The following is a 10,895-nucleotide window of genomic DNA, read 5'->3' on the forward strand; positions in this document are numbered from 1 at the left end:
AATAATAATAATAATAATAATAATAATAATAATAATAATAATAATAATAGTAATAAAAATGCTCCAACCTGGATATAACCCCGCTGAAAACCCAAAATGCCTCTTCTTCTTTCCCCCTATTTAGCTGGAGGGTTCAGTTATCCTTCCTTTTTCCATGGGAAGATAATCTTTTGCATCAACCACCCAGGGATGGGGCTGTGGTTCAAAGCTCTTTTTTCCTCCCTCTCTTTCTGCCCCTTGTGTAGGTGGGAATTCCCTGGACACCCCTGGGATTGCTGTTTGAGGCAGTGGCAGGAGCCCTGAGCACTCCGGGTCCTGGTGCTCCAGAGAGGCAGCAGCTCCTTCCCAAGGGATGCTCCAGCCCTGGCAGTGTCCTCCTGGCACGGAGCCCTCTCTGTCCCCTGGATGGCACTGGGAAGGAACTGCAGGGCCGGAGGGTTCCCAGCTGAGCCCAAACGAACACGGCTTAGGAGACTGACAGGCCTTGGATCTCCCTCTGGAGCGGGATTAGAGCCGGTTCCTCCTCCGGATTCGCACCACGAGGAGCGAACTTTAATCTCCTTCAGGGCCTTGTTATCCTCTTTTCTGAGACTCATCCCATTGGATGTGTAGTGTCTCCAGAGGTTTTTAACACGGGAAATTGGAGTGTCCTTTGCCTGCATTGGCAGCTTCTGTGGGAGAGACCCATCCCCTGAGCTGCTGATGCCGTGTCCAGATCCATCCCGTGGGCAGCACCTGAGGTGTGGGGGCTCAGGTGGATTCCGTGGGGAAGGTGGGCACCAGGTACAGGCAGGAAATCCACAGGAACTGGGATCTCGTGTTGGATTTTGGCACTGTTGTCTCCATGGGAACTGCACCTGAATTTAGGGAAAACTTCCTCCCTGTTATTATTTATTAGTGAGTATTTTATTGTGTATAGAAGGCATAACAGGGAAGTTGCCCCTCACCTGTGTTTGGGTCATGCGGGAAGGCTGGAAAACCTTTATCCGATGAAAACTGCCAGTGGCAATGGAGCAGGGGCCTCACTGTGCCGGCGGCAGCCTGGGAGAGCGAGGTTTGGCGCCGGGAGGAGGGAAGGAAGCGCTCAGAGCTCCTGTCAGATGCTCGGAGAATTATTTCAGCTGCTAAAAATTCTAAACAAACTTGGATTTCAAAGGAAATGTTCCAAAATCATCCCCTTTGATAATTGCTTTTTTGGGTTTCTTTAAGCCATCTGTCAGATTTTCCATTCCAGCCTCGAAGGGATGACGTTCCCGGAGCGCCCGGGGTGGGAGGGTGGCAGTTCCCAGGTGAGGCTTTGGGACCCCTTGCAGGGCCTAAAGGGGCTCCAGGAGAGCTGGAGAGGGACTTGGGACAAGGAATGGAGGGACAGGACACGGGAATGGCTTCCCACTGCCAGAGGGCAGGGATAGATGGGATATTGGGAAGGAATTCCTGGCTGTGAGAGTGGGGAGGCCCTGGCACAGGTTGCCCAGAGAAGCTGTGGCTGCCCCAGGATCCCTGGAAGTGTCCAAGGCCAAGTTGGAATAACCTGGGCTGTGGAAGCTGTCTGTGCCCATGGCAGGGAATGGAACCAGATGATCCTTGAAGTCCCTTCCCACAGAAAGCATTCCGTGGTTCTCCCAGGATCCTGTGGCTGTGTCTCTCCAGCCGTGTGGGATCCCAGCCCTCTGCGCTGGGAAAAGCAGATGGAGCAGTGCCATCTTGTGGGGAATTCTTCATGGAATCACAGTCTGAATCACAGAACGGTTTGTGCTGGAAGGGACTTTAAAGTCCATCTCATTCCAACCCCCTGCCATGGGCAGGGACACCTTCCACTGTCCCAGGTTATTCCAGCCTGGCCTTGGACACTTCCAGGGATCCAGGGGCAGCCACAGTTTCTCTGGGAAACTTGTGCCAGGGCTGCCCCACCCTCACAGGGAAAATTTCTTCCCAATATCCCCCCTAAATCTCCCCTTTTCCATTGAAAAGCACCAGCTAAGCTGCCAGCAGTGGCTGCCCTCCCTCCCAGCTCAACGCTGATCCACCAGGTTGGATTGTTTTTTCCCAAAACAATATTGTGGGAAGGCTGGAGATTCACCAAACACTTTCCATGTGGTGATGTTGTTGGAGAAATATTTGCTTCCCAGTCCGTGTGCGGTGTGAAGCAGGAGGGTTTAGTGCTCAGGCTTTGCATTACATGCTTTGCTAAGGAATGAGGAACCTTTTCCCACTGCTGGGCCCGGGGAACGCTCTCCGTGGAAAACAGGATGTTATTGCCTGACGCTTTCCTTGGGGGGTAGGATTTCAAATATCACTCCCAAATAGCAGAACCTGTGCTGTTCTGTGCCAGACTGAGGGCCCACACTGGTGTGTAATCCTTGGGTGAACATCTTGGAACACTTATGTCGTGGCTGAGGGAAGGGGGACCAGGCTGGCTCGGTGTGGGGTTTTAAACGTTCTGATTTTGGCTGGTTTTTGGTGCCTCACTCCCCCTTGGCGGGGTCACGGTGGCCGTGGTGGTTCCTTGGGGTGATCCTGGGGTGCTGCTCCCTCGAGGTGTCCCCCTGAGCCCGTCAGGCCTGTGGGTGCCCTGGTTGGGAGCGGTGTTGGGGCTGTGCAGGGGCTGCACCCGCGGCGGGGGGGCCATTCCAGCCCCTGCCGGGGCCGTTCCCGGTGCCCATCCAGGCCCAGCGGGATGCAGGGACGTTGCCCCGGGCACCGAAACCTCAGTGCCATGTGGCCCCAAAAACACCCTACGAACTGCCTTTCCTTGGGCTGGAGCCGAATCTCGTGCCTGAGCCGGGAAGGAGCGTGCCCCGTGCAGGTGGAGGCAGAATTTGGGATGCCCCCGGCAGCCCCCCCAGCCGGGGAGGGGGCCCCGCTGGCTCCGGTGCCCGCTCAGCCGCCGGCGGTCGGGAGTGTGCCGAGGGAAGGGAGCGATTGGATTAAAATAAGGCTATAGGGTGACCAGATGTTCTGGGCACCAAACCAGAACAGCGCGAGGGGGGGGCCACGTCTCCTCGGAAAGCGCATTAAATCCCGGGATTGGCGCAGACCGGGAGTAGCCTGGAGGCTGCAGCCGGCGCCTTCCTCAGCCCTGGGATGTTTGTGCATCCCTGGCTCCATCTGACCCCTGGCAAGAAGCTGTGCTGGGCACCCCAGGGTACCCGAGGCCCTGTCCCTCAGGGACAGGACACTGGCAGCCCTAAAAACCAGGAGAGCCGCACGTGGCGGGATGGCCGCACACGTTTCATGGATGTGCCGCATCCAGGGGGCTCGGAGGGGCTTCGTACTGGTCTGGGATCCGAGGGGATCACACGGAACTGGATGGTCCGGTTTCCCTCCCATCCTGGCTGGAGCTGCCCCGAGGACAGGACATCTCCTCTCACCCCCAGTTCCACGTGTCTCCCAGTGCCTGGGCATGCTGTGACAGGAGCCGGGGCTGAGCTGGGCTTTGTGCTCACAGGGTTTAGGCTGAGCTGGGCTTTGTGCTCACAGGGTTTAGGCTGAGCTGGGCTTTGTGCTCACACGGGTTTAACCTCGTTAGCTGATGCTCGGATTTAAGCCCCAACCTGGTGGCTTCTGGATCAAAACTGGGATGGGAGAAGCCCTCCTGTGGCCTGGCTTGGTTCCAAGGTGACACCCTGGGATATTACAGGAGATGGGAAAACGGGTCTCCAGGGACCTCCTTCCTCCTCTCCCCTTCCCAAATCAGCTGGAGTTGTGCTGCCTGGCCCCTCCATTCCCATTCCCACCAGTCCTTCCCAAACCAGATGCAGGGGTTGGTTTGCAGGAGCAGAGCCTCGCGTGACTCCTGGAATAGCAGCAAGCCCAAGAGCGGGAGAAAATCCCACTTGGAAATGAATAGCTCCCCCTTGAGATGAATGCAAATCCCGGAGAACAGTGGGAAACCAAGGCAAGTTAGAAGTCCTGGAAACTGTTCCCTCCTGCTGGAAGTTCAGGGCTGTACAAGAGCCAAGTCCCCCGACATCAAAGTATTTAAAATTAAAATAAATTTGACTCTTGTGGTGCTGTAGGAAAGGGGGTGGGCTGGTGGAGACCCAGTGTGGGGCTCTTCCTAAGAGGAAAATAATATGGGGTGGAATTTTATCCTTGGAGCTGCTGTGTGCAGCTGACACTGAATTTTGATGGTGGTTATAAAAATGACCCTTTAAACAAACATCAGTGTTGAGACACCTCAGGGTTTGTGTCCAGGTGGGGTGAAAATCCTGGAGGAGCTTTCCCATGGCCCCAGAAGCAGCCCAAGTACCAGGGCAAAGCAGAGACCAGGTTTGGGAGGGTTAAACCAGGTCAGACGTGTTCCTCCTTTGTTCTTTATTTTACTGGTATCAAACAAGCAACTTAAAAGTGCAAAGCTCTGAGTTATAAATAGCTCAGCTGCTCCACCGGCGATCGGTCTTGTGAAAACAAAATCTATTTCAATCAGCTCTTTTTAACAGCCTTCTGAAATTACATTTTTTTTTTTTAAATAAACTCTTTTTTTTTTTGTTGGGGAAAATGTGTTCTTAAAACGCTGTACCCCTTCCCTGCTTTTGGGTACCTGCAACCTGAGCAAGAGGAGGAAAGCAAGTCTGGATGGGCTGGGTGAAGCAGGCAGGGGTGCAGGTGGTGACTGGGAAGTGGGATTCGGTCCTTCATCCCCCAATTCACACACTGGAATGTGGCTCTGGCCAACCTGGGGTAGGAGGACACGCCCATATTCCTCATTTCTGGACTTGATGGTTTGAAAGGCAAAAGGAAAGTTTGTGCTTTAAGGTCACAAAAGCCAGTTTACCAAGATCTCGAAGTATTGGTGTCCAAAATTCCCAAATGCTGCCCTGCATGGAGACAGGAGCAACAGGAATAACAGGGAGAGAACCCTGGGGTCCCTGAACTGATGATGCTCACCAGAAATGAGCAGTTGTTTTCTAGAACTTACATTTAAACTCATTTAAAATACATTAAACCTTCCATTACAGAAATGAATCTGCGCACACAAACGCGTCTCTGCCAACAGGAACCCGCCGGTTCCTCCGGCCCATATCCAAGGGGAAATTCCCGTTCCCTTGTCTGCCTCCGGTCGCTCAGCCCCACGACATCCCCTGGGCCCGGGTGCCAGCCCCCGGCCGTGCTGCTGCAGGACATTATCCATAAAGCCTGTAATCCAATCCAGCCCTTCCGACAACACTTGCACAGCACGCCGGGATTTTTTTAAGGATATTTTCTATTTTCATCCCGTGATCCCATGTAATGCATAGTCTTGGCATTTCTTATCACTTCCAGCCATGCCTTGAGCAGGTTTTTTTATGTTTGTTCCAAATTCCAGCTCTGTGCATCCTTTCTGCCTCAGACCAAAAGCCTATCGCGCCTTCTCATCAGTTTAATTAAGCCAGGGCTGAGCCAGGGCAAACGTTTGATTTTGACTCCAAAGGTGCATGCAAATCACCAGTTCCATTTGATTCCGAGGGAACAGCTCCCCGCTCCATCCTTCCCGGATGCAGAGCGCTGCCGCTTGCCAATCGCGTCGCTCCGCAGCCGAGGGCTGGGAATGAAAGGCTGAATTCCCACATTAAATGGCACTTGTGCAGCCATTGTCTTTAAGATCCGCAGCGAATCCGGCGGCATTAAACTCGGATGTTTTCACTCGTCGGAATTTATCAACTCCCAACAAGCAAAGACCGAAATTTGCATTTGATGGCTCCGGAAACAAAATTTCCCAGCATGGGAACGATCTCCAAATGGCTTCTCCTGTAATGGCTGCCCGTTAAAGGCACTTCCAAGTGCAGCTGTGGAGATGGCACCCATGGAAGGGATGAAGCTGCACCTTGAGCTGGAACGGCACAGTCCCAGGAAAATATCCTGTTTATATCCGGACAGAACCGGATCGGCAACAGGCTCGGGAATGCCAGCACTGTCTGGGCAGACAGGCAGGTGGAGGAGCCGTGGAGCTCACAGAGCTGTGCTGCTCGCTGCTGCTGGCCTTGCAACCATGGAATGCTGGGGGTTGAGGGAAGGACCTCAAAGCCCACCTCATTCCATGGGGGAATGGTGCAGCTTTGCCCGCTCAGGGCAGGCCTGGGGCAGTGATAGATCTGGGAATGCCTGAGAGACACTGGCTTTGCTTCTGCTGGAACATCCCCTCCCCACCCTGGGAACGCAGGTCTGGCTCTGGGAGAGGTCACTGTTATCACCACGTTGTTCCTCTTTCCTGTTTCCCAGTGCTGACAGGATGGGAGTTTGGAGCCACTGCTTTTTTTGTGATCCATGGAGAGTTCCTTGATGTGACTTTCCTCCACGCCTGGGAGCAGTGGGAGCCATCCATGTCCTCTCCCAGCTTGGAGCTGGTCCAGAACACAGGAGCCCATTGCTGAGTTGACCTGAGATTTCCCTGGCTGTGGCTCTGCTTGTGTTCTGTTAAATTCCAGAGCTTGCTCACGGACCTGTTCCCGGGCTTTCCATGTCATCCCCCATCTCATTCCCTTCTTCATCATCCCTGGCTCATTCCCTACCTCATCCCCCGTCTCATTCCTTTCCTCAGCAGGAGTTTCAGTGCTGTGCTTTCGGGGTGTGTGGCTGAGCCTCAGCAGCAGTTCTGTGCAGGAGGGGGCAGGTCCTGCCGGTTGGGACAGGTGTCCCTGTTCCATGGTGTGATCCACGGCATTCCCAGGCGGAACACCTCCTGCCAGGTGGCCAAGAGCACACCTTGCTTGTGTCCCTCCTGGTGGCTTTTGGGGCTCTCAAAAGCGGCCCAAACTCTTGTGGGATCACTTATGTGAACAAACACACAGCAGCTCATCCCGGTCACATCCCGAATGGAAACGTGGATGGAATCTGCACCCAGCCCCTGGCACAGCCCTCCCTCACCCTCAGCGCTGTCATTTCCCTTCCCTGCGTGTTTTCTTCTGGATCCAAATGTTTTTTCAGACCAACTGTATTTGAGTTATTTATTGGGAGTGTATTTTCCCTGGAAATAAATCGGCGGGGCTGTAATTTGGAAATAATGTTCCCCAAAAGCCAATCAGGCAAAATTTCTTTTTAACTGTGGCTAATTACGGATCCGCGGCTGCTCGGCACCAAAACTGGGAGCAGCCAACGGAATGTTGATTATTTCTCTCACAAAGGGGAAAAATCATAAATTCTTTCTAATGGGATCTTTAATAATAAAAAAGAACATAATCATTACTACCCAAAGACGGATGGCTTCCATGGGGTTTCCTCACCGGCATTTTGTCTGATTCCATCTCTGTTGCACTCACAGCATTAATTATTGGAGACTAATTAGGCAAAATTGCAATGGAAACCCATGTGAAAGCAGGTCTCCCAAACCCCAAACTCCTCTCTGCGTCCTTCCTGTTCATTCCTTTGTCCCTCTGAGTGTTCCAGGAGCGCTCGGAGCGTCGAACTCCCCCCAGTGTGACCCCGGAGTTGGCTTCCTTAGGATTAAGGCTGTTGATGGTGGGAGTAATTTCCCAGCTTTACAGTGGCCACGAGCAGCTCCCCTCTCTCCTTTGTGAGTGCTCACAAGTGCTTTGATTCCCACTGCCTCATCCTGGCCTTTCCCACTCCTTGCAGCTCCACGGAGAGCCCCCGGCTGGGCAGGTATCCCGCCTGCCCGACCTCCCCCCAGCTGGGCTGGAAGTGCTTACGGTGGCTCTGCTGTGCCAGCTCCAGTGCTGGTCCAGCCAGGCAAGGGCACCAACTCCCTCCTCCCCGGGGCAGCTGTCCTGGGATCCAACCTTCCGCAGGGAGCTGGGACACGGCGCATTCCTGTTCGTTCCCAGCAGTGTGGGGAGGAGGGATCGGGCAGCTCCACGCTGGGCTCATCCCACAGCACTCTCCGGCCTCCCTCGCTCTGCCATGGGGATACAACGAGGGGAAAACTCAGGGAACAGCATTTCTTCTTTGGTTGGGTAATAAATCCTCTGGGTTCATTTGCAGTATGCCCGGTTTGGATGTGGTCAGCTGGCCACGACCTCCCCTGTGTGTGGTGGGCACTGGGAGCATCCACCGCCTCCCTCTGCCTCTGCTGGAGAGCACGTTTCCTTCTCCCACCTTTTCCAGGCTGAACAAGCCCAAACTGGCTCCATGTCCCCTCTCAGGTCCTTATTTTTCACCCTCGGATGGTTCTTGCTGCTCTCCCTGGCCCGGCTCCAGTGGCTGCACAGCTTCTCCAAGGGCTGTAGCCAGGCCAGGGACAGTTCTCCAGCTGAGCCCATCCTGGAGCGAGGCATTACTTCATGTGTGTCCCACATGACATTCCTGTTTAGACATCCTGGTACCATGTTTGCTTTTTTTGCGGTGGGATGACATTGTGTGCTCAGCCCAGACACAACCCAGATTGCTTTCCTTGGAAAGGGGCCCTTGGATAATGTTTTCCTAAATAAAAATAATCAGTACTTGAAGCTGTGTCCTTTCTAGTTTTCCCAACAAGGCACAGCTGGAGTTTTCTTTTCCTTTTTTTTCCCAGCTTTTAACATTTTTCCTCACCCTCCATAGTCATTACCTGGAGAGGTTGTGGATTCCCCATCCCTGGAAGTGTCCAAGGCCAGGCTGGATGGCACTTGGAGCAACCTGAGCTAGTGGAGGGTGTCCCTGCCCATGGCAGGGGCTGGAGTTGGGTGATCTTTATGGTCCCTTCCAACCCAAGCTGTTCCATGCCCCCTTCAGATTTATCCCACTGGGATTTTTATGTTGATTCCAGCTCCTCTGACTGAAAATCAAGGTGGAAGGTGGGATTTCTGTGCCTATCCCAGGCTGCCACAGCTGCCAAGCAGATGTAGCTGTTCTGCAGATTTCCTGCTAAATCCATCCAGGGTGGAATTATCAGCGTCCAGGAGAGACTGTGCAGGGGAGGATGAGGTGCCCGGGGCTCCGGGGGCATCTCCACACACTGCTCCTCATCCACGGGCTCAGACCTGCCAGGCCCTGTGGGAAGTGCCACTCACTCCTTAACCCAGAGCACTGCTGGGATCTCCCGTGGGATCTCCCACCACATTCCTGCTCTGCCTCACGATCCACCTGCTGCCCTGCACTGGCACTCCCAGGGCTGCCTCCTGTCCTCGTGGAATTAATTAAATGGGAAAAAGGAAAGGAAGGGCCTCCTCTGCTGGCTGCTGGGAGCTGCTTTGCTCTTTCCAGCAGGTTGTCAATGGAGAGTGGGGGGCTAAAAAATCCTTGGGAAGGGGAATTAAGTGGAGAATGGGATAAGTGGAGGAAGAGCCAGAGTTTTCCTCCAGCCGCTTTCCCCCTTGGTGAGCTACCCCCTCATCTCCACGGCTTTCCCTCACTACCTAAGAAGATTAAGGGCTTTGGGATGCCAGCCCGGGTAGAAAAGTCCACTCTCTCCTCCGTGGGTATTTAGAGGGTGTAATTCCCGATTAAGTTTCACTCCAGCTTCCAGGGGAGCAGAGATCCCTCCTAGGAGGGAGATGTGCTGCCAGATAGCCCTGTCAGATGTGTGGCACAACTCGGGGGAACCTAATGGGATTTGCTTTCCAGTGATTGCCGGAATAATCCGGCCCCCAAAGCTGCTCTGCTCACACGTATTAATCATATAGGAAATAATAAGGAATAAAGACAAATAGCACGTTAAGCATTTATAAAATGACAAGGAATAAAGAGAAATTGCCAGAGGGTGGGACACGGTCGCTGCCTTGGGAGCAGCAACCCTGCCTGGGATGTGCTGGGATCACTGGCACCCAGGAGCCCTCCCAGCACGTTCCCTGGAGCACACCTGGATATTTCCAACTCCCCCTTTCTTTTTAAAATTTTATGTCACAGAAATTCCCCAAATCCAGATAAGATGAAAATCTAACCAAACAGGGCCAAACCCTGCAGCCATCAGACAATTCCTATTCCTAGATCCAGTATTTCTGCCTTAAGTTGTGGAGCTGCCATGCAGGGAATCCCACCTGCAAGTCCATTCCCTATTTCCATAAACTCTGCCTGGCAAAGACAGTCCCAGTATTGGCTATTCCCAAGGCACAAAATTGCACTTAAGGTGGCCTTTTGCTTTGGATAACAAAGCTCAGAGCAATCTCCAAGGAATTATTGGAGTGATTTCCCTGAGACCATCCTGTTCTTGCCATGGCAAGGTATAAATGAGGATTTCTCGGTACTGTCAGCAGTGTCTAATCCGCCCTCTCCAACCTGTCTGGCAGCTCCTCTCGGAGCGTGCTGGGAACAGGGAGCAGAGTGTGGAGTCAGCAGGAACTCTGAATGTGCAAAATGTTAAAAGAAACCAATAAAGGGGCAGAGAAAGGGCTTTAAAACTTGATGATGTGGCTCCAGAATTGTTCTCTGCTCGGGGAAATCCTCGCTCTGTGTTTCCGTGCATGGTGAGGATGGAGGGAACACTGGGAGGCCTCCAGGTTTGCAGTGGAAGGACTTGCTGTCCTGCAGGTGTAGAATCATGGAATGGTTTGGGTTGGAAGGGACCTAAAGATCACCCAGTTCCACTGCCCTGCCTTGGGCAGGGATGCCATCCCCCAGTGCAGGTGCTCAGGGCCCCACCCAACCGGCCTTGGGCACTTCCAGGGATGTGGCATCCGCATCCATGGAATACTTTGGGTCCGAAGGGGCCTTCAAAGGTCAGCCATTCCAACCACTGCCCTCTCTCAGCCTCCACAGCTGCCCATGGACCTGCCCAGACAGGAGTGTCCTGGAGCCCTGAGCTGGAGCTGCTGCAGGGGATCAGAGCACGGGACCATCCTGTTCCCCAGCACGGAGCCTGGAGGGGAGGGCATCTCTGCTGGACTGACCTGCTGCCAACGCCGCTGGGCCCGCTGCTGCAGGGGGCTGCAGGGGGCTGGGTGAGTGCTGCAGGGGGGCTGGGTGTGGGTGCTGAGTGGGTGCTGGGGGTGCGTACTGAGTGGGTGCTGAGTGGGTGCTGGCTGGGTGCTGTGGTGGGTGCT

General features: G+C 54.0%; 1 long non-coding RNA gene across 2 annotated transcripts in view; it reads left to right on the forward strand.

Moving 5' to 3' along the window:
* The first annotated feature begins 10,778 nt into the window (after positions 1-10,778).
* The window catches only part of LOC113959544, a 7,852-nt gene continuing 7,735 nt past the window's right edge, over positions 10,779-10,895 (forward strand). For both annotated transcript variants that reach the window (XR_003531850.1, XR_003531851.1), the window contains exon 1: positions 10,779-10,793. This is a non-coding gene — a long non-coding RNA (uncharacterized LOC113959544). The remainder of the gene's footprint in view (positions 10,794-10,895) is intronic.

The sequence above is a fragment of the Corapipo altera genome, unplaced genomic scaffold (assembly GCF_003945725.1).
Source record: "Corapipo altera isolate COAL_440 unplaced genomic scaffold, ASM394572v1 205, whole genome shotgun sequence".
Classification (NCBI taxonomy): domain Eukaryota; kingdom Metazoa; phylum Chordata; class Aves; order Passeriformes; family Pipridae; genus Corapipo; species Corapipo altera.